This window comes from Thalassophryne amazonica, chromosome 9, assembly GCF_902500255.1.
Source record: "Thalassophryne amazonica chromosome 9, fThaAma1.1, whole genome shotgun sequence".
NCBI classification, from domain to species: Eukaryota; Metazoa; Chordata; class Actinopteri; order Batrachoidiformes; family Batrachoididae; genus Thalassophryne; species Thalassophryne amazonica.
The window spans coordinates 98,694,814-98,716,389 of record NC_047111.1 but is presented as its reverse complement, the minus strand read 5'-3'; the positions used below and the strand labels follow the sequence as shown (position 1 = coordinate 98,716,389).

At 41.5% G+C, this 21,576-nt stretch overlaps 1 protein-coding gene and 1 long non-coding RNA gene across 2 annotated transcripts in view; one reads left to right on the top strand and one right to left on the bottom strand.

Moving 5' to 3' along the window:
- The window catches only part of dlg2 (discs, large homolog 2 (Drosophila)), a 658,820-nt gene that overhangs the window by 468,619 nt on the left and 168,625 nt on the right, over positions 1 to 21,576 (bottom strand). The window lies entirely within an intron of this gene.
- Positions 3,749 to 21,292, top strand: LOC117517712. The gene is made up of 3 exons (XR_004562807.1): positions 3,749 to 3,759; positions 14,079 to 14,085; positions 21,167 to 21,292. It is a non-coding gene; the product is annotated as an uncharacterized LOC117517712 (long non-coding RNA).

Genomic DNA, 21,576 nt, shown 5'->3' with positions numbered 1-21,576 from the left:
TATCAATTTCTCCAACATTAAGACTTCACTTTTCATGAGGAAAATCATGCATATGGATCCCATGACTATCTATCTACAGGTGTACTTTGACACAGATCTGGATCATAAACTGGATCTAGTGCACAAAAATGCACTTTTTGTTGGCAGTAGTGGCCCACAAGATTGAGATATGGCTTGGAGCATAACTTAAATTACAGAGGACATTGGGACCTTGGTGAAGGAATGTTCTCTTTCAAATGCACTTCTTCTTAATGTAATTTTGATGTAAGACTAAAAAACAACAACAAATGGACTCATTTGTCAATAGGCTAAAGCTGTGTGCAGCACACAACACACATTATGCTTGTGCATCTTCTGTGAGTGTGAGTTTGAAAATGAATCAGCCACTGTGAGTGAACCAGGTCAATGTGGTTACTCCCACACAACATTTCGCTGCGTTACAGGTCAGCTACCTTAACTGCTTATAATGATTCATAGGGCAATGCGGGCAGCTAAAATACTGCACAATGATTTCTGGTCATAAGGTGAAAGAAGACAGAAAATGTCACAATGATTTATCACAAAATGAATGTGAAATTTTGCTGGCTTTTTCTGCCAAATAATTACAATAATACATCTAAAGTATAAGCACTTAGAGGCGTCACTTGCCTGGATATATTTGCTGGGACAGCCACAGACGTACCTGAATAACCCACATGGTACAGGTCAAGTCAGGTCTTACGTGGTGCCGCATGTCCCATTCACCAAACTACAGAACTGTCTTGGGCATACGAGGTCTGTTAGAAAAGTATCGGACCTTTTTATTTTTTTCAAAAACCATATGGATTTGAATCACGTGTGATTGTATCAGACAAGCTTCAACCTTCGTGCGCATGTGTGAGTTTTTTCACGCCTGTCCGTTGCGTCATTGGCCTGTGAGCAGGCTTTGTGTGAGCAGTGGCCCACCCCTCTCGTCGTTTTTTATTGCGGATAAATGTCTGAATGATTTGGAGCTTTGCTGCATCAATTTTTTTCCAGAAACTGTGAGAGACCTCCAGGTGGACACCGTTCGGAAAATTAATATGGCTTTCAGGGATGAATTTATGGGGATTATACAGATTAAGGAGTGTTACTGCCGCTTTTAAGGGGCCTTTGCTTCCAAAATGCAATACCGTGGCAAAGCAGCATGTAATTGGTCCTTGGAAGTGTGTTTCCAATGGACCCATAATTTTGAAGATAACCGTGCAATGGAGAGGGCATCCAAGACAGCAGAATGTGGATGTTTTCTCTGAAGTTATGAAATATTAGGATCCTTTTGGCTTCAAGACCAACATGACAAGAGTGTGGAGGAAACAGTTTTGGTTGATGCCAGTCTGACAGAGATGGTGTGTTTGGAATATATGTAAAAGTGGAGTAGAATTATGTATAAAAATAGCACTTCACACTTTGTGGCTGTCTAATGCCATTGGTTTAAAAAACCAACAAGTAGCAACAGTTGCTATGCAGAATGCCCTGATTACTGTTCCAGCCAACTTTCTGGATGTGTGGGAAGACAATTACTTCTGCACTTGATTTTATTCAATCAATCAATCAATCAATCAACTTTTTTCTTATATAGCGCCAGATCACAACAAACAGTTGCCCCAAGGCGCTCCATATTGCAAGGCAAGGCCATACAATAACCATGAAAAACCCCAACGGTCAAAACGACCCCCTATGAGCAAGCACTTGGCCACAGTGGGAAGGAAAAACTCCCTTTTAACAGGAAGAAACCTCCAGCAGAACCAGGCTCAGGGAGAGGCAGTCTTCTGCTGAGACTGGTTGGGGCTGAGGGAAAGAACCAGGAAAAAGACATGCCGAGAAGGGGGGCAGAGATCAATCACTAATGATTAAATGCAGAGTGATGCATACGGAGCAAAAAAAGAAAGAAACAGTGCATCATGGGAACCCCCCCACAGTCTACGTCTAAAGCAACATAACCAAGGGATGGTCCAGGGTCACCCGATCCAGCCCTAACTATAAGCCTTAGCGAAAAGGAAAGTTTTAAGCCTAATCTTAAAAGTAGAGAGGGTATCTGTCTCCCTGATCTGAATTGGGAGCTGGTTCCACAGGAGAGGAGCCTGAAAGCTAAAGGCTCTGCCTCCCATTCTACTCTTACAAACCCTAGGAACTACAAGTAAGCCCGCAGTCTGAGAGTAAAGCGCTCTAATGGGGTAATATGGTACTACGAGGTCCCTAAGATAAGATGGGACCTGATTATTCAAAACCTATAGTAAGAAGAAGAATTTTAAATTCTATTCTAGAATTAACAGGAAGCCAATGAAGAGAGGCCAACACGGGTGAGATATGCTCTCTCTGCTAGCCCCCGTCAGTACTCTAGCTGCCGCATTCTGAACCAACTGAAGGCTTTTAGGGAACTTTTAGGACAACCTGATAATAATGAATTACAATAGTCCAGCCTAGAGGAAATAAATGCATGAATTAGTTTTTCAGCATCACTCTGAGACAAGACCTTTCTGATTTAGAGATATTGCGTAAATGCAAAAAGGCAGTCCCTACATATTTATTTAATATGCGCTTTGAATGACATATCCTGATCAAAAATAACTCCAAGATTTCTCACAGTATACTAGAGATCAGGGAAATGCCATCCAGAGTAACGATCTGGTTAGACACCATGCTTCTAAGATTTGTGGGGCCAAGTACAATAACTTCAGTTTTATCTGAGTTTAAAAGCAGGAAATTAGAGGTCATCCATGTCTTTATGTCTGTAAGACAATCCTGCAGTTTAGCTAATTGGTGTGTATCCTCTGGCTTCATGGATAGATAAAGCTGGGTATCATCTGCGTAACAATGAAAATTTAAGCAATACCGTCTAATAATACTGCCCAAGGGAAGCATGTATAAAGTGAATAAAATTGGTCCTAGCACAGAACCTTGTGGCACTCCATAATTAACTTTAGTCTGTGAAGAAGATTCCCCATTTACATGAACAAACTGTAATCTATTAGACAAATATGATTCAAACCACCGCAGCGCAGTGCCTTCCTTTTCTCTCAAAGATTCTTGAGAGGGTAGTTGTAAAACAGCTAACTGATCACCTGCAGAGGAATGGTCTATTGAAGAGTTTCAGTCAGGTTTTAGAATTCATCATAGTACAGAACAGCATTAGTGAAGGTTACAAATGATCTTCTTATGGCTCGGACAGTGGACTTATCTCTGTGCTTGTTCTGTTGGACCTCAGTGCTGCTTTTGATACTGTTGACCATAAAATTTATTACAGAGATTAGAGCATGTAATTAGCTAAGATAGCTGAGTCAAGTGATGGCTTTTTAAGTAATGGTTTAATTACTGCCACCTTAAAGGCCTGTGGTACATAACCAACTAACAAAGATAGATTGATCATATTTAAGATTGAAGCATTAAATAATGTAGGACTTCCTTGAGCAGCCTGGCAGGAATGGGGTCTAATAAGCATGTTGATGGTTTGGATGAAGTAACTAATGAAAATAACTCAGACAGAACAATCGGAGAGAAAGAGTCTAACCAAATACCGGCATCACTGAAAGCAGCCAAAGATAACGATACATCTTTGGGATGGTTATGAGTAATTTTTTCTCTAATAGTCAAAATTTTGTTAGCAAAGAAAGTCATGAAGTCATCACTAGTTAAAGTTAATGGAATTCAATGAAAATATAAAACAGTTTATGAGGGTTTTTAACAAATATACTTACTACAAAAAGGTTAAAGGCAGAAAACAAACATTTTCAAGTTTGTGGAGTGGAATATATAACACCATGTAATGATCATGGCTGTGAAATGAAAATTGTGAATTCCGAGGAAAATTTGCAATGGGGTCTTGGGGGGGTACAGCCCCTCAGAAATGGGGCCCCAGAATTAAATTTTTATCTAATGATACTTTTTCAGCAAATTAGTGGATATTTAAATGATCCTATATTCAACCTTTTATTTGACCTGTTAAAATAACAGATGTTGAATACTGAAATAACAGAATATGATGTGGAAGTAGGACCTGGAATGATTTTTCTTTTAATTGTAAACCAAATTATGCATTAACTCAGAACAATTAAACTATACTCAACAAAAATATAAACGCAACACTTTTGGTTTTGCTCCCATTTTGTATGAGATTAACTCAAAGATCTAAAACTTTTTCCACATACACAATATCACCATTTCCCTCAAATATTGTTCACAAACCAGTCTAAATCTGTGATAGTGAGCACTTCTCCTTTGCTGAGATAATCCATCCCACCTCACAGGTGTGCCATATCAAGATGCTGATTAGACACCATGATTAGTGCACAGGTGTGCCTTAGACTGCCCACAATAAAAGGCCACTCTGAAAGGTGCAGTTTTATCACACAGCACAATGCCACAGATGTCGCAAGATTTGAGGGAGCGTGCAATTGGCATGCTGACAGCAGGAATGTCGACCAGAGCTGTTGCTCGGGTATTGAATGTTCATTTCTCTACCATAAGCCGTCTCCAAAGGCGTTTCAGAGAATTTGGCAGTACATCCAACCAGCCTCACAACCGCAGACCACGTGTAACCACACCAGCCCAGGACCTCCACATCCAGCATGTTCACCTCCAAGATCGTCTGAGACCAGCCACTCGGACAGCTGCTGAAATAATCGGTTTGCATAACCAAAGAATTTCTGCACAAACTGTCAGAAACCATCTCAGGGAAGCTCATCTGCATGCTCGTCGTCCTCATCGGGGTCTCGACCTGACTCCAGTTCGCCGTCGTAACCGACTTGAGTGGGCAAATGCTCACATTCGCTGGTGTTTGTCACGTTGGAGAGGCGTTCTCTTCACGGATGAATCCCGGTTCACACTGTCCAGGGCAGATGGCAGACAGCGTGTGTGGCGTCGTGTGGGTGAGCGGTTTTCTGATGTCAGTGTTGTGGATCGAGTGGCCCATGGTGGCGGTGGGGTTATGGTATGGGCAGGCATCTGTTATGGACGAAGAACACAGGTGCATTTTATTGATGGCATTTTGAATGCACAGAGATACCGTGACGAGATCCTGAGGCCCATTGTTGTGCCATACATCCAAGAACATCACCTCATGTTGCAGCAGGATAATGCACGGCCCCATGTTGGAAGGATCTGTACACAATTCTTGAAAGCTGAAAATGTCCCAGTTCTTGCATGGCCGGCATACTCACCGGACATGTCACCCATTGAGCATGTTTGGGATGCTCTGGACCGGTGTATACGACAGCGTGTACCAGTTCCTGCCAATATCCAGCAACTTCGCACAGCCATTGAAGAGGAGTGGACCAACATTCCACAGGCCACAATTGACAACCTGATCAACTCTATGTGAAGGAGATGTGTTGCACTGCATGAGGCAAATGGTGGTCACACCAGAAACTGACTGGTATCCCCCCCCCCCCCCCCAATAAAACAAAACTGCACCTTTCAGAGTGGCCTTTTATTGTGGGCAGTCTAAGGCACACCTGTGCACTAATCATGGTGTCTAATCAGCATCTTGGTATGGCACACCTGTGAGGTGTGATGGATTATCTCAGCAAAGGAGAAGTGCTCACTATCACAGATTTAGACTGGTTTGTCAACAATATTTGAGGGAAATGGTGATATTGTGTATGTGGAAAAAGTTTTAGATCTTTGAGTTCATCTCATACAAAATGGGAGCAAAACCAAGTGTGCTTATATTTTTGTTGAGTATACATGAAATTCATGAAGACTGAAAAGACTGTTACAGCATTTCAAAAACCACAGCTAAAGCTTGTAGAATATTTGGAAAATCATGGTAAAATATCAATAACATAACTTATAGTACAAAAGTCACTTATATGAGGTCTATTAGAAAAGTATCCAACCTTATTATTTTTTTCAAAAACCATACGGATTTGAATCACGTGTGATTGCGTCAGACAAGCTTGAACCTTCGTGCGCATGCGTGAGTTTTTCCATGCCTGTCGGTTGCGTCATTCGCCTGTGAGCAGGCTTTGAGTGAGGAGTGGTCCAGCCCCCTCGTCGTTGTTTTATTGCCAGGAAATGGTGGAATGATTTGGGCTTTTTTTTCCATCAGAATTTTTTCAGAAACTGTTAGAGAGTGGCAGCTGGAAACCATTAGAAAAATTTATCTGGCTTTCGGTGAAAATGTTATGGGCTTGGTAGAGAATAAGGAGTGTTACTGTCGCTTTAAGGATGGCCCCCAGCGGCTGTGGGACGCACCGCGCTCCGAAGCCGCCATCGACAGGCTGAACTACCATTTCATTTCTCAACGGATGGCTGTCTGGATCCGTGACCATTGTGTGCCATTTCTCTGGTTATCACAAGAGCTGGACATCAACCATTTTCTGGCAGATTTCACTTTTAACAAGAGATTTTGTCATGGAAAGCCAAGCAGAGGCTTCGCGCGTCACGATGAATTCGCTACTGGAGCGAGACAAAACCACCTCCGTTTTGGTCTCACAGGACGGCTTTGAGATGGCGTTCAGACAGCTGTCGATGGTTTTTCAATCGAGTGATTATCCGAGAAATTGTGGATGTGCCTGGACATGCCAGAACATGTCCCGTGAGGCTTCATCACGGCGTTGCTTTGCGCCATGCGGCACAGCCGCGACGCGTGGAATTCCTCCGCACGTCTGTCTCAATGTGCCGAAAAAATGCTGATGTCCACGTCTTTTCACAATTCCTGTGCTAGTCAGACGACGTCCCGGATAAAACACAGCGTCCAGTTTGGAAATGACCGGCACATTCCACTGTTACAGGAGTTTTTGTCATGGAAAGAGGAGCGGCGGTGCCGCATGGCGCACAGCAACGCCATGATGAAGCCTCACGGGACATGTTTTGGCATGTCCAGGCACATCCACAATTTCTCGGATAATCACTCGATTGAAAAACCACCGACAGCTGTCTGAACGCCATCTCAAAGCCGTCCTGTGAGACCAAAACGGAGGTGGTTTTGTCTCGCTCCAGTAGCGAATCCATCGTGACGCGCGAAGCCTCTGCTTGGCTTTCCATGACAAAATCTCGTTAAAAGTGAAATCTGCCGGAAAATGGTTGATGTCCAGCTCTTGTGATAACCAGAGAAATGGCACACGATGGTCACGGATCCAGACAGCCATCCGTTGAGAAAAGAAATGGTCGTTCAGCCTGTCGATGGCGGCTTCGGAGCGCGGTGCGTCCCACAGCCGCTGGGGGCCGTCCTTAAAGCGACAGTAACACTCCTTATTCTCTACCAAGCCCATAACATTTTCACCGAAAGCCAGATAAATTTTTCTAATGGTTTCCAGCTGCCACTCTCTAACAGTTTCTGAAAAAAGTCTGTTGGAAAAAAAGCCCAAATCATTCCGCCATTTCCTGGCAATGAAACAACGACGAGGGGGCTGGACCACTCCTCACTCAAAGCCTGCTCACAGGCAAATGACGCAACCGACAGGCGTGGAAAAACTCACGCATGCGCACGAGGGTTCAAGCTTGTCTGAAGCAATCACACATGATTCAAATCCATATGGTTTTTGAAAAAAATAAGGTCGGATACTTTTCTAATAGACCTCGTATTCTTGTGTGAATTCATGCAGCCTAAATCCATTCAAAGCCACATTGTCTTTTTTACAATGAAAAAAAGTCACATAATCCTGTCTAAAATCCTATTTGAACAGCAGAATGTTTATTTTCCAGGGAGAGAAAAATTCTTACCATGTTTTCCTGAGAGAGCACAGTTCACTTTTCCCGTTTCTTTTATCTTTCAGGTGGCTGATGAAGCCAGTGATGATTCCATGGATTCTTGTCCTTATAAGACTTTTTCAAACCGTCTTTCTCTCCATCTCTCTGTGCGACGTCGGCCCGTGACACAGACATGCTGCACAAATCTTTTAAAAACGTGAAAGCTCTAAAAGTTTGGGATGTCCACATGCTAAGTTTTAGCCACACAGCGTCGCCGCAGCAACCAACCAGTCCTGCTTTACAACAACTGTCGTAACAACTACGCTTTGAGTGGCATTTTTCCTCCGCGAAACTCCGCGGATCCAAGAAAACTGATTTGTATCTGTAACACACAGAGCAGTGTCCGCGGACTTATAAAACTTACATGATGGCGTAAAAGAGAACACTTTGCAAGAAGCATTTTAAAAACTCAGTGATGTTCACGATTAAAGAGTACATCACAAGCACCCCATCCCCTCTCTCCATGATGAAATCCGCGGAATCCCGCGGATCCGCGGAGTTATCACAGCCCTGAATGATCCAATTTAAAAAGACAATTTCTACAAAAAATAGTCATGTCGAACAGAGGGTAGGTGTCAATGTCAAAATCAGCTTAAGCTAAGTGCTAATAATCCACTTTCCTGCTTCCGTTAACCGCTAGTTAGCAAAGCTAACATTTTTGTTAGCAGATTAGCTTTTCAGCTAACTTTGAAAACTATCAGTGGACCAATTAGCTTCCACTAAATTTAGTTCTGCTAACTTTTTGCTCGCATAGTGAGTAAAGCGTAACGCTCAGAAACATTTATAAAACCTAAAACCCTACATGTTAATTCCTGTCGTGTGCTTTGCAATAAAGAGGCCGCTGTAAGAACCTTGGTCATCACCCAGCAGAAGGGGGTGGACCAGCTGCCAGCTGGATTGCAAACAAGAAAAAAAAATGTAATTTACTTTAAACATGCCGATAGACAGTGGGAAAGAGACATAAAGCGCAAAGCACCTTTCACTCATGGTTTAATTTAAAACCAACTAATTCCAGACAGTTTATAGAAATTAACAGCAACTCTGTCATTTTTTACAAAGTTAAAATATGATATTGCACATATTTTTTTAACTAATGAACTAATTCCTGAAGACCTGAGTGTTAGACATGTGCCGAAAAGCATTATGAGAAATTTAAATGACCTGCTCTCATCATTTCTTCCCCCCCACCCCATCAAAATGCAGAGTGTAAACAGACCATATTTTTGAATCTCAAATGCAGTTTGACACTCAGAACGTCTCAATGTGGATCACCGATCGCACGTACTGTAAAAACCAACACACAAGTTACAGTAATTTCACTGGGGGTATCAAAATTGGCATGTTTTTTGTTTATTTCAGTTTCACGACAGTATATCATTTTAAAGTACCACAATTCACCCCACTGAGATATTCCATAATCCGTTGTGCACCAGAGAGCTGCTGCAGTCAAAATAACATTGAGAAACCACATGACGACCATTGCAAATGAACATTATACGACCAAAATGTAACTTTTATGCCTTTCATAACATTTTTAAGACTGCATGAGACCCTGAAAACTTGCTAAAACAAATCTATGTCTGCTATGTTTAACCTGCGTGGAACTTCATAAACATAAACTGAATTTCAAACATTTTATATACATTACTCTGGAGCAAACAGTGCTGTAAAGGACAATAAGCACAACGTTAAAGAGCAAACTTCAGTTTCCTCCAGAATGACATGAACATGAAGCGATCGCAGATCACAGCGATTCCTCACCCACTGTAAATAACGATGAAACAACCTGAGCTTCTCGCAGGTTTACATAAAAACAAACAATAACATCATGAATAAACCCAGATCATTCACCCTATTGAGGTTTCAAATCCCACAAAACGTCACAGAGTTCACTGCCCTGCGAAATGTCAGATACATTGAGAAATGCACTGAGAAGCTCTGATAATGCTGCACTTTAACTGCTGCACACAGACAACAGTATTATCATTGCACCATAAAACTCTGGTGAATATATTAGCTGGGTTTTCAGACGTGACTGTGTTTGTTTTATGTAAACATGTGAGACGGTCAGGTTGTTTGTTATTTTCAATTTTTTGCGGTTTATCGGTTTAGCGTTATAAAAGTTAACTTTTTAGTTAGTGGATTAGCAGTTATCGAAGGTAACTTTTTGGTTAGCTGTGCCCACTAGTGCCTGCTACAAAACTAGCTTCAATACAATTACACTATCAGATCCTGTAAATGTAACTAAAAAGAGCTGATATATTGGCAATGCTGTTATTTTTGCCAAAATGAAAACTTTTATTAGTCGCATCTGTCAAAAAAGTACATTGTGAACAGAAAAAAATATATATAAGTTGAACCAGAGTATACTCCGCATCCGGAAAGTATTCATAGCACTTCATTTGTTCCACATTTTGTTATGTTACAGACTTATTCCAAAATGGAATAAATTCATTTTTTTTACCTCAAATTTCTACTCACAATACCCCAAAATGACAACATTAATTTTTTTGAAATTCTTGGAAATGTCCATCCATCCATCCATCCATTTTCTTCTGCTTTATCCGGAGTCGGGTCGCAGGTATTAAAATTAAAAAACTAAGAAATCACACGTACATAATCACACCCCATATTCATCATATTCACACCTTTGCTCAATATTTTTTTGATGCACCTTGGGCAGCTATTACAGCCGCAAGTCTTCTTGAATATGATGCCACAAGCTTGGTGCAGCTACCTTTGGGCAGCTTTACTCATTCCTCTTTGCAGCACCTCTCAAGCTCCATCAGGTTGGATGGTGAGCGTTGGTGTACAGCCATTTTCAGATCTCTCCAGAGATATTCAATCAGATTCAGGTCTGGGCTCTGGCTGGGCCGTCATGAACATTCAGAGTTGTCCTGAAGCCACTCCTTTGATATTTTGGCTGTGTGCTTAGGGTCACTGTCCTGCTGAAAGATGAACAGTCACCTCAGTCTGAGGTCAAGAGCGCTCTGGAGGTTTTTATCCAAGATGTTCCTGTACATTGTTGCATTCATCTTCCTTCAATCCTGACTAGTCTCCCAGTTCCTGCCACTGAAAAACATCCCCACAGCATGGTGCTGCCACCACCATGCTTCACTGTAGGGATGATGCCTGGTTTCCTCCAAACATGACGCCTGGCATTCACACCAAAGAGTTCAATCTTTGTCTCATCAGACCAAAGAATTTTGTTTTTCATGGTCTGAGTGTACTTCAGGTGCCATTTGGCAAACTCCAGGTGGGCTGCCATGTGCCTTTACTAAGGAGTGACTTCCATCTGGCCACTCTACCATACAGGTCTGATTGGTGGATTGCTGCATGTTGTCCTTCTGGAAGGTTCTCCTCTCTCCACAGAGGAATGCTGGAGCTCTGACACAGTGACAACTGGGTTCTTGGTCACCTCCCTGACTAAGGTCCTTCTCCCTGATCGCTCAGTTTAGACGGGTGGACAGGAAGAGTCCTGGTGGATCTGAACTTCTTCTATTTATGGATGATGGAGGCCACTGTGCTCATTGAGACCTTCAAAGCAGCAGAAATGTTTCTGTACCATTCCCCAGATTTGTACCTCAAGACAATCTTGTCTCAGAGGTCTACAGACAATACCTTTGACTTCATGCTTGGTTTGTGCTCTGACGTGCACTGTCAGCTGTGGGACCTTATATGCAGACAGGTGTGTGTCTTTCCAAATCATGTCCGATTAACTGAATTTACCCCAGGTGGACTCCAATTAAGCTGTAGAAACATCCAAGGATGATCAGTGGAAACAAGATGCACCTGAGATCAATTTTGACCTTCATAGCAAAGGCTACAAATACTTATGTACATTTGATTTCTTTGCTTTTTTATTTTTAATAAATTTGCAAATATCTGAAAAAAATAAATGTTTTCACATTGTCATTATGGGGTATTGTGTGTACAATTTTCAAAAAAAAAAAAAAAAAAGAATTTCATCCATTTTGGAATAAAGCTGTAACATAGCACTGTGAATACTTTCAGCATGTACTGTATTTACAAATGAATACGTTGACCACACACAAAACATGAAATATCTTGGGTTCATACTGTCTGCAATTAAATGTAAGCTAAAGGAAATGTAAAAATCATTGTGTGTGTTTTTTAAATGGGCATTTTACTTACAGTCCCAACTTTTTCTCATTTGAGATTGTAAAACATACACATTATGCTTTGGTAAAAAACATGCTAAAATCAATTCAAGGATCGCAAAAGTCCAGCATCCATACTGGTTCTGTTTGAGACTGGAAGGATTTTCTTGCTGTGATGTGGCACTATTAACCACCTTCCCACCACGTGACACCCTGAGTAAAAAATAGACAACAGTAGTTGGAGCATTTTTAAACAAAGAGACAATACAGAGCTGCAAAAATCAGCACAACAGACACAGAATATCTGTATGATGAACGTCACTCATTTATGCAAGTTTGCAGAAATCACTGCAAAAAAAAAAAAAAAAAGAGTGCCAATGGATCTATCAATTATTGTTCACAAATAATGCAAATGATGCAGGGACAGTTGTGAAACTGAAGTGAAGGCAGGGAATAGGAATGGGAACATTGCTGAGTCAATCCAGTTTGCTTTGGAGAAGAGGAGAAAAAAGAACAAATGAAAAGCAAAGGTGAACATGTTAAATCTGATGATTCATCACCCACCACTGCAGCATTAAAACCCAATCAGCTTCAAAGCCAACTCACATACTTGTGCTTGTCAGGTGCAGGAAGGCTGTTGGGAAGGGCCACTTCACACATAGTATGAATAATATAATAAGTACAAATCAGGGCGGAACAGCTCGTATGAGCGAACCACAAAAACACCGAGCCAGCGTGCAGGCATCAATCAATCAATCAACTTGTTTCTTATATAGCGCCAAATCACAACAAACAGTTGCCCCAAGGCGCTCCACATTGCAAGGCAAGGCCATACAACAATCATGAAAAACCCCAACGGTCAAAACGACCCCCTATGAGCAAGCACTTGGCCACAGTGGGAAGGAAAAACTCCCTTTTAACAGGAAGAAACCTCCAGCAGAACCAGGCTCAGGGAGGGGCAGTCTTCTGCTGAGACTGGTTGGGGCTGAGGGAAAGAACCAGGAAAAAGAGATCGATCACTAATGATTAAATGCAGAGTGATGCATACGGAGCAAAAAGAGAAAGAAACAGTGCATCATGGGAACCCCCCCACAGTCTACGTCTAAAGCAACATAACCAAGGGATGGTCCAGGGTCACCCGATCCAGCCCTAACTATAAGCCTTAGCGAAAAGGAAAGTTTTAAGCCTAATCTTAAAAGTAGAGAGGGTATCTGTCTCCCTGATCTGAATTGGGAGCTGGTTCCACAGGAGAGGAGCCTGAAAGCTGAAGGCTCTGCCTCCCATTCTACTCTTACAAACCCTAGGAACTACAAGTAAGCCCGCAGTCAGAGCGAAGCGCTCTAATGGGGTAATATGGTACTACGAGGTCCCTAGGATAAGATGGGACCTGATTATTCAAAACCTTATAAGTAAGTAGAAGAATTTTAAATTCTATTCTAGCATTAAAAGGAAGCCAATGAAGGGAGGCCAACACGGGTGAGATATGCTCTCTCCTGCTAGTCCCCGTCAGTACTCTAGCTGCAGCATTCTGAACCAACTGAAGGCTTTTTAGGGAACTTTTAGGACAACCTGATAATAATGAATTACAATAGTCCAGCCTAGAGGAAATAAATGCATGAATTAGTTTTTCAGCATCACTCTGAGACAAGACCTTTCTGATTTTAGAGATATTGCGTAAATGCAAAAAGGCAGTCCTACATATTTGTTTAATATGCGCTTTGAATGACATATCCTGATCAAAAATAACTCCAAGATTTCTCACAGTATTACCAGAGATCAGGGAAATGCCATCCAGAGTAACGATCTGGTTAGACACCATGCTTCTAAGATTTGTGGGGCCAAGTACAATAACTTCAGTTTTATCTGAGTTTAAAAGCAGGAAATTAGAGGTCATCCATGTCTTTATGTCTGTAAGACAATCCTGCAGTTTAGCTAATTGGTGTGTATCCTCTGGCTTCATGGATAGATAAAGCTGGGTATCATCTGTGTAACAATGAAAATTTAAGCAATACCGTCTAATAATACTGCCCAAGGGAAGCATGTATAAAGTGAATAAAATTGGTCCTAGCACAGAACCTTGTGGAACTCCATAATTAACTTTAGTCTGTGAAGAAGATTCCCCATTTACATGAACAAACTGTAATCTATTAGACAAATATGATTCAAACCACCGCAGCGCAATGCCTTTAATACCTATGACATGCTCTAATCTCTGTAATAAAATTTTATGGTCAACAGTATCAAAAGCAGCACTGAGGTCCAACAGAACAAGCACAGAGATAAGTCCACTGTCCGAAGCCATAAGAAGATCATTTGTAACCTTCACTAATGCTGTTTCTGTACTATGATGAATTCTAAAACCTGACTGAAACTCTTCAAATAGACCATTCCTCTGCAGGTGATCAGTTAGCTGTTTTACAACTACCCTCTCAAGAATCTTTGAGAGAAAAGGAAGGTTGGAGATTGGCCTATAATTAGCTAAGATAGCTGGGTCAAGTGATGGCTTTTTAAGTAATGGTTTAATTACTGCCACCTTAAAGGCCTGTGGTACATAACCAACTAACAAAGATAGATTGATCATATTTAAGATTGAAGCATTAAATAATGGTAGGACTTCCTTGAGCAGCCTGGCAGGAATGGGGTCTAATAAGCATGTTGATGGTTTGGATGAAGTAACTAATGAAAATAACTCAGACAGAACAATCGGAGAGAAAGAGTCTAACCAAATACCGGCATCACTGAAAGCAGCCAAAGATAACGATACATCTTTGGGATGGTTATGAGTAATTTTTTCTCTAATAGTCAAAATTTTGTTAGCAAGAAAGTCATGAAGTCATTACTAGTTAAAGTTAATGGAATACTCAGCTCAATAGAGCTCTGACTCTGTCAGCCTGGCTACAGTGCTGAAAAGAAACCTGGGGTTGTTCTTATTTTCTTCAATTAGTGATGAGTAGAAAGATGTCCTAGCTTCACGAAGGGCTTTCTTATAGAGCAACAAACTCTTTTTCCAGGCTAAGTGAAGATCTTCTAAATTAGTGAGACGCCATTTCCTCTCCAACTTACGGGTTATCTGCTTTAAGCTACGAGTTTGTGAGTTATACCACGGAGTCAGACACTTCTGATTTAAAGCTCTCTTTTTCAGAGGAGCTACAGCATCCAAAGTTGTCTTCAATAAGGATGTAAAACTATTGACAAGATACTCTAACTCCCTTACAGAGTTTAGGTAGCTACTCTGCTCTGTGTTGGTATATGACATTAGAGAACATAAAGAAGGAATCATATCCTTAAACCTAGTTACAGCGCTTTCTGAAAGACTTCTAGTGTAATGAAACTTATTCCCCACTGCAGGGTAGTCCATCAGGGTAAATGTAAATGTTATTAAAAAATGATCAGACAAAAGGGAGTTTTCAGGGAATACTGTTAAGTCTTCTATTTCCATACCATAAGTCAGAACAAGATCTAAAATATGATTAAAGTGGTGGGTGGACTCATTTACTTTTTGAGCAAAGCCGATAGAGTCTAATAATAGATAAATGCAGTGTTGAGGCTGTCATTCTCAGCATCTGTGTGGATGTTAAAATCGCCCACTATAATTATCTTATCTGAGCTAAGCACTAAGTCAGACAAAAGGTCTGAAAATTCAGAGAAACTCACAGTAACGACCAGGTGGACGATAGATAATAACAAATAAAACTGGTTTTTGGGACTTCCAATTTGGATGGACAAGACTAAGAGACAAGCTTTCAAATGAATTAAAGCTCTGTCTAGGTTTTTGATTAATTAATAAGCTGGAATGGAAGATTGCTGCTAATCCTCCGCCCGGCCCGTGCTACGAGCATTCTGACAGTTAGTGTGACTCGGGGGTGTTGACTCATTTAAACTAACATATTCATCCTGCTGTAACCAAGTTTCTGTTAGGCAGAATAAATCAATACGTTGATCAATTATTATATCATTTACCAACAGGGACTTAGAAGAAAGAGACCTAATGTTAATAGACCACATTTAACTGTTTTAGTCTGTGGTGCAATTGAAGGTGCTATATTATTTTTTCTTTTTGAATTTTTATGCTTAAATAGATTTTTGCTAGTTATTGGTGGTCTGGGAGCAGGCACCGTCTCTACGGGGATGGGGTAATAAGGGGATGGCAGGGGGAGAGAAGCTGCAGAGAGGTGTATAAGACCACAGCTCTGCCTCCTGGTCCCAACGCTAGACAGTCACAGTTTGGAGGATCCCAAAAAATTGGCCAGATTTCTAGAAATGAGAGCTGCTCCCTCTAAAGTGGGATGGATGCCGTCTCTCCTAACAAGACCAGGTTTTCCCCAGAAGCTTTGCCAATTATCAATGAAGCCAACCTCATTTTTTGGACACCACTCAGACAGCCAGCAATTCAAGGAGAACATGCGGCTAAACATGTCACTCCCGGTCTGATTGGGGAGGGGCCCAGAGAAAACAACAGAGTCCGACATTGTTTTTGCAAAGTTACACACCGATTCAATGTTAATTTTAGTGACCTCTGATTGGCGTAACCGAGTGTCATTACTGCCGACGTGAATTACAATCTTACCAAATTTACGCTTAGCCTTAGCCAGCAATTTCAAATGTCCTTCGATGTCGCCTGCTCTGGCCCCCGGAAGACAATTGACAATGGTTGCTGGTGTCGCTAACTTCACATTTCTCAAAACAGAGTCGCCAATAACCAGAGTTTGATCCTCGGCGAGTGTATCGTCGAGTGGGGAAAAACGGTTAGAGATGTGAACGGGTTGACGGTGTACACTGGGCTTCTGTTTAGGGCTACGCTTCCTCCTCACAGTCACCCAGTCAGCCTGCCTTCCCGACTGCACGGGGTCTGCCAGGGGGGAACTAACGGCGGCTAAGCTACCTTGGTCCGCACCGACTACAGGGGCCTGGCTAGCTGTAGAATTTTCCACGGTGCGGAGCCGAGCCTCCAATTCGCCCAGCCTGGCCTCCAAAGCTACGAATAAGCTGCACTTACTACAAGTACCGTTACTGCTAAAAGAGGCCGAGGAATAACTAAACATTTCACACCCAGAGCAGAAAAGTACGGGAGAGACAGGAGAAGCCGCCATGCTAAAACGGCTAAGAACTAGTAGCTACGCTAAGCTAGCGGATTCCCAAACAGGGAATCCGACACTAGACAGGCTGTGGAGCAGCACAGGTAACGCACGACAACAGTGCTAAAAAATAAAATAAAATAAAAATAAAAATCCACTGGACAGGCTGTGGAGCAGCACAGGCAACGCACGACAACAGTGCTAAAACAAAATAAAAATGATCAGGGAGGCAAAAAGGCATGAACAAACCTGCAGCGGGAACACAGTGCGAGCAGCTGGGATGTGTTGCACCACATCCTGCCGCTGATGTGGAGAAAAATAAAATAAAAACCAACTGTCCAATTAGTGGATATCACTGGGTTGATATAAATAGTAAATAAAAGGGGATGAAATACAGAACCCCACCGTTAAATAACCTTGGTTAAATAAAAAATAACTGCCACTCACGGGATTCGAACCTGCAATTTACAACAGCTCTGATTGCCAGATGGCAACTTTACCACTGCGGTACAATCACTGTCTTATAACAGGAGTGTGACATGACTAAAATCAACAACAAGATAAATGTATTTTTTTTTTAAAAGAGAAAAAAGCGCTGTGATAACTGACCAAAAGGGATTTGTTACGGCGTATTTCTGCTGATACGTGACAAAGTGGAGTGTTTGTTGCACTGTTGGCTTGTCATATAGTCCAGCGGTACGCTGCTCACAGAGCACGTGTGTCCTGTCAGACAGACGTGACATTCCAATCGCCTGCTGCATGTCCACATGAACTGACAGTCAGTTTCAGCTGGGACAGCCTGTCAACGTGTGCGCTGTGCATACTCTCCAGCCCGTAAAAGCGATATATGTTTTTATGTATTTCCACGTGAGGACAGCAAGCACACACGTGGGGAGCGCGCAAAACACGTGCACACATGTGGGGGGAGCTGACACTCTGGCATGCCACATATGTACTTGGCAACTTCACAGTCGTGGTAGCACTTAGACAAATTTCACTGCCAGCTCGAAAGTGATTGTCTGCTGACAATCTGTTTTCATGCTAACAGCGAATGGCCACACATTTTCTAAGAGCCAGGTGAGTGGTGTTAGATGTTTGTGTGCAGCCCTGGAATTTGGCCGACACTCTGTCTTTCAGCCACTGGTGTGCGCAAATAGTTGTAGCAACAGGTGTACCAGGCATTGGAGGCAGCTCCGATTTTTACACGTATTGCATACGATTCCTGCTTCATGCGCAATTCAGCCACATCCATACTATGTGTGAAAGAGCCCTCAAGATTGTATGACATTGAAACAAAGCAAAGCAAGCTTGACTTACGGTTTTGATTTATAAACCAAATTTATCCGGATAGTTTATCTAGATTCATGTCAACTCTGTCATTTTTACAAAGTGAAAATATAACACATATTTGTTCATTTTAAAACAATGCACTAATTCTTAAGGTTTAAACATTAACACACACAGATGCCAAAAAGCATTATAGGAAAACAAGCCTCAACTCATCACTCTGATTGGTTGATTTACTATATGTAAAAACCAAAACTTCAGAATACAGTTACTGTAATGTGTGTTTTGGGTTTTACAAATAAATGTGTATTTGTAAAATATGTCATTTTTTCGTTTGTTTAAAAAACAAACAAAAAAAACAGCATTTGAAAAACTGAAAATTCTGTTTAAGTGTGACTGAGTTCAATGGTCATGTGATACACACACATCATGGGGGCACTAGCTTGTCGTGGGAGCATCAACTTTGACAGGATTCCAAATAAGTTCTCCACCGCACGACAACCTGCAGCTGTAAACGATTTCTGATTCTATAAGCGAATGGTTTGAATGAAATTATCTTCTTTTTTTTAGTATTGAAAGTTTAAACAGATTCTGATATGTTTCAGCTTCCAAATTCTGTAGACATGAAGGCACAATATCACAAAATTTAAATGGGCCCACAGACTGCATTAATTAATTCCACATGGTCTGCATTAATTAAATCTCTTTTTGTGTAGTACTGAATAAATTCAGCTTTGAATAAAGTTCCAGGTGGTTACTACATCCTCAGATTTGGCAAACAGGCATGATTTACACCAGCTTATTGCTCAAATGTCATGGAAAAAGAATAACCAAAAATGCTTATTTATGGAAGGAAATTTGTCTCCCTCCTTCCTCTGTTTGTGGCACTGCCAACATGCGCAGCTTTCCAGCATTTTGCAGCTGTTTGACAAGATTCTTTGAGCATCAGTGCATGCTGCCCACTGAGTTGCCCTGATGTAGAATCAGGGCAACTCAGACCACCCATCCTTGCTAGGACATGTCTCAGTGTGACTGTGGACCCTAGTTCCTAAATAGGGCTCTGTGAATGCAGCCCATTTTCATTCATTCAGCACCTTGGACAGCGACACAGCCTCAAGGCCATCAAAAGGATGGGTCACGTCCACACAAGTATTTTTATTGTTGTAATGTTGAATGATTTTCATGAATAAACCTGTGGAAAAAAGTATGCACAGTGCGTCCAGAGTTATGGCTGACAGCACCAATGGTTGTCGCCATACCACAGCAACGTCTGAGGGTGTTGGAACTCCACAGGCAGATGATAGAAGCTGAGCAGAGGTACGAAGCCATATTGGTTGTGGTAATACAGGCTCACCGACTGCATAATGCAAGGCGACAGAGGCGATGGTGAGCCTCCTTTTTACACACTCCTGGCTTGTGTCACAGGCTCGTCAGGAGTGACTGTCTTGTGCAGACCACCTGCGTCACAGGGGCAGGCCGTACTCCTCACTTAAGGGGTTGGTAATTTGCATGTCACACACTCCACAAGCAGTGCACACACTGTGATCATGTCCGTCAGACATATGTTTGGCACGCGCTGATGGCACAATATTTCCCACGCCTTGTGCACGGCAGACGTGCAGCCTGTACGTGACAAGTACCACGCCTGTATGCTTTCACAAACTTTTCCCTGTGATACCTGTGGCACAGCTGTGACCTGCCACTCCCTGCGACACGTGCAGCATGTTGTGAATGAGGCTAAAGCTGAACAAATGTGATCTCTTGATCACTCAGATGGTAATGCATTAAGAACCATTCAACAACATGGGACAAGGGATTACTTTGGGAAAAATTTGTCAAGCACCACAATACAGAGTTACATTCACAAACTCCATTTGAAGCTTTACTGTGCAAAAAATAAATCTAATCAGTATTCTGGATTTTCCAGACTGCTAAGAAATACAAGACCACACGCCAGGGTCTGTCATGCTATGTGGTTGTGTCAGTCCCCTTGGGAAAGACAGTTTACACATCTGTGATGGCAGAGTTAATGCAGAAAATCACATGGATATTTTAAAGCAACATATGCTGCAAAGAAGAAAAGGACCAGCCAGACTATTAACAAATACAAGTCCAGAAGTCAAGGTGTGTCATGTTATGGGGTTTTCAATGCCCTTGGCAAAGGTAATTTGCATACATTACACAGGCATGGCTGCAGAAGTAGTAGTTATGGATACTGGCCTGCCTGCAGTCCTGACCTGTCCCCAACAGAGAATGTGTGGAAAATTTTGGAACCAAAAATACTACAATGACAACCCCATACAGCTGGACACCAAGATGTTTGCAGAAAAATGGCACCAAAAAAGACCTTCACCGCTTGGTATCCTCAATGCCAAAGTCGTTTTCCTTGTTGTGAGAAGGAACGGCAACATCAGAAAGTGGTAAATGATTTTGTATCCCAACTTTTTACCTCCGCCATTAAAGTTGGAGGATGTCTGTCATCCCTGTTTGTTTGTCTGTTTGTAAACAGCCTGTAACCCACAATTTATTATACAGTGATATGAATTTTTTTACTGAACAGTCATATCTTGATAGGCAACAACAGATTAAATTTTCAAGCTATCAAAGGGCAAAATCAGGGAAAATCTTGGGAAAATCCCTATCTTTAATACTGACCATATTTTCAAAAATTCATAACTATCAACAAAGATGAAATTTCTTTCATAGTTGAGAGTGTTATGTAGGATGGTATCATTTATCGACTGACAAAGTTTGACCTGGATCTGATCCAGATTACAGATTTTGTGACCATATAAATCTAACACTGAAAATCCCATTTAATGGATATCTTACATTATATCTTAATCGAATGTGCCCCAATCAAACTCATATTTGAAAATGAGGTGCAGACTGGCACTCACTATCGCCTGAGAAAGTTTACTCTGGATCTGATCCAGATTGGGGATTTTGTAGACATTTGAATTTAATATTGAAAAGCCCATTTGATGTACATTTTGCTTTATATCTCAATCAAAATACCTCAATCACTCATTTTTGTGTTGTGGATTTACCTACATCATCAAAATTGGATGGGAATTTTATGCCTGTTTGTCAATCTTCCAGTTATCAGTTGGAAACCAAGTGCCAAAAAGCAATGACACATTGTGCATAGTAAAGATTGCTGTTAAAATTATCTGAAAAAGACTTCAGAAACCGAAAAAATTAGAAAAAACCCGACAACAACACAAAAACCTTTCATTCAAGTGCATGAACTAAATACATACTCCTAATATTTGATCACATCTAATTTAGCTTATGAAAAGTCACTTCTAACAGGACTTTAACCTTAAATATTTTTTTCCAAGGCAAAAGTTTGTGAAATTGTCAGCTAGTGTTGGTCTGCACTC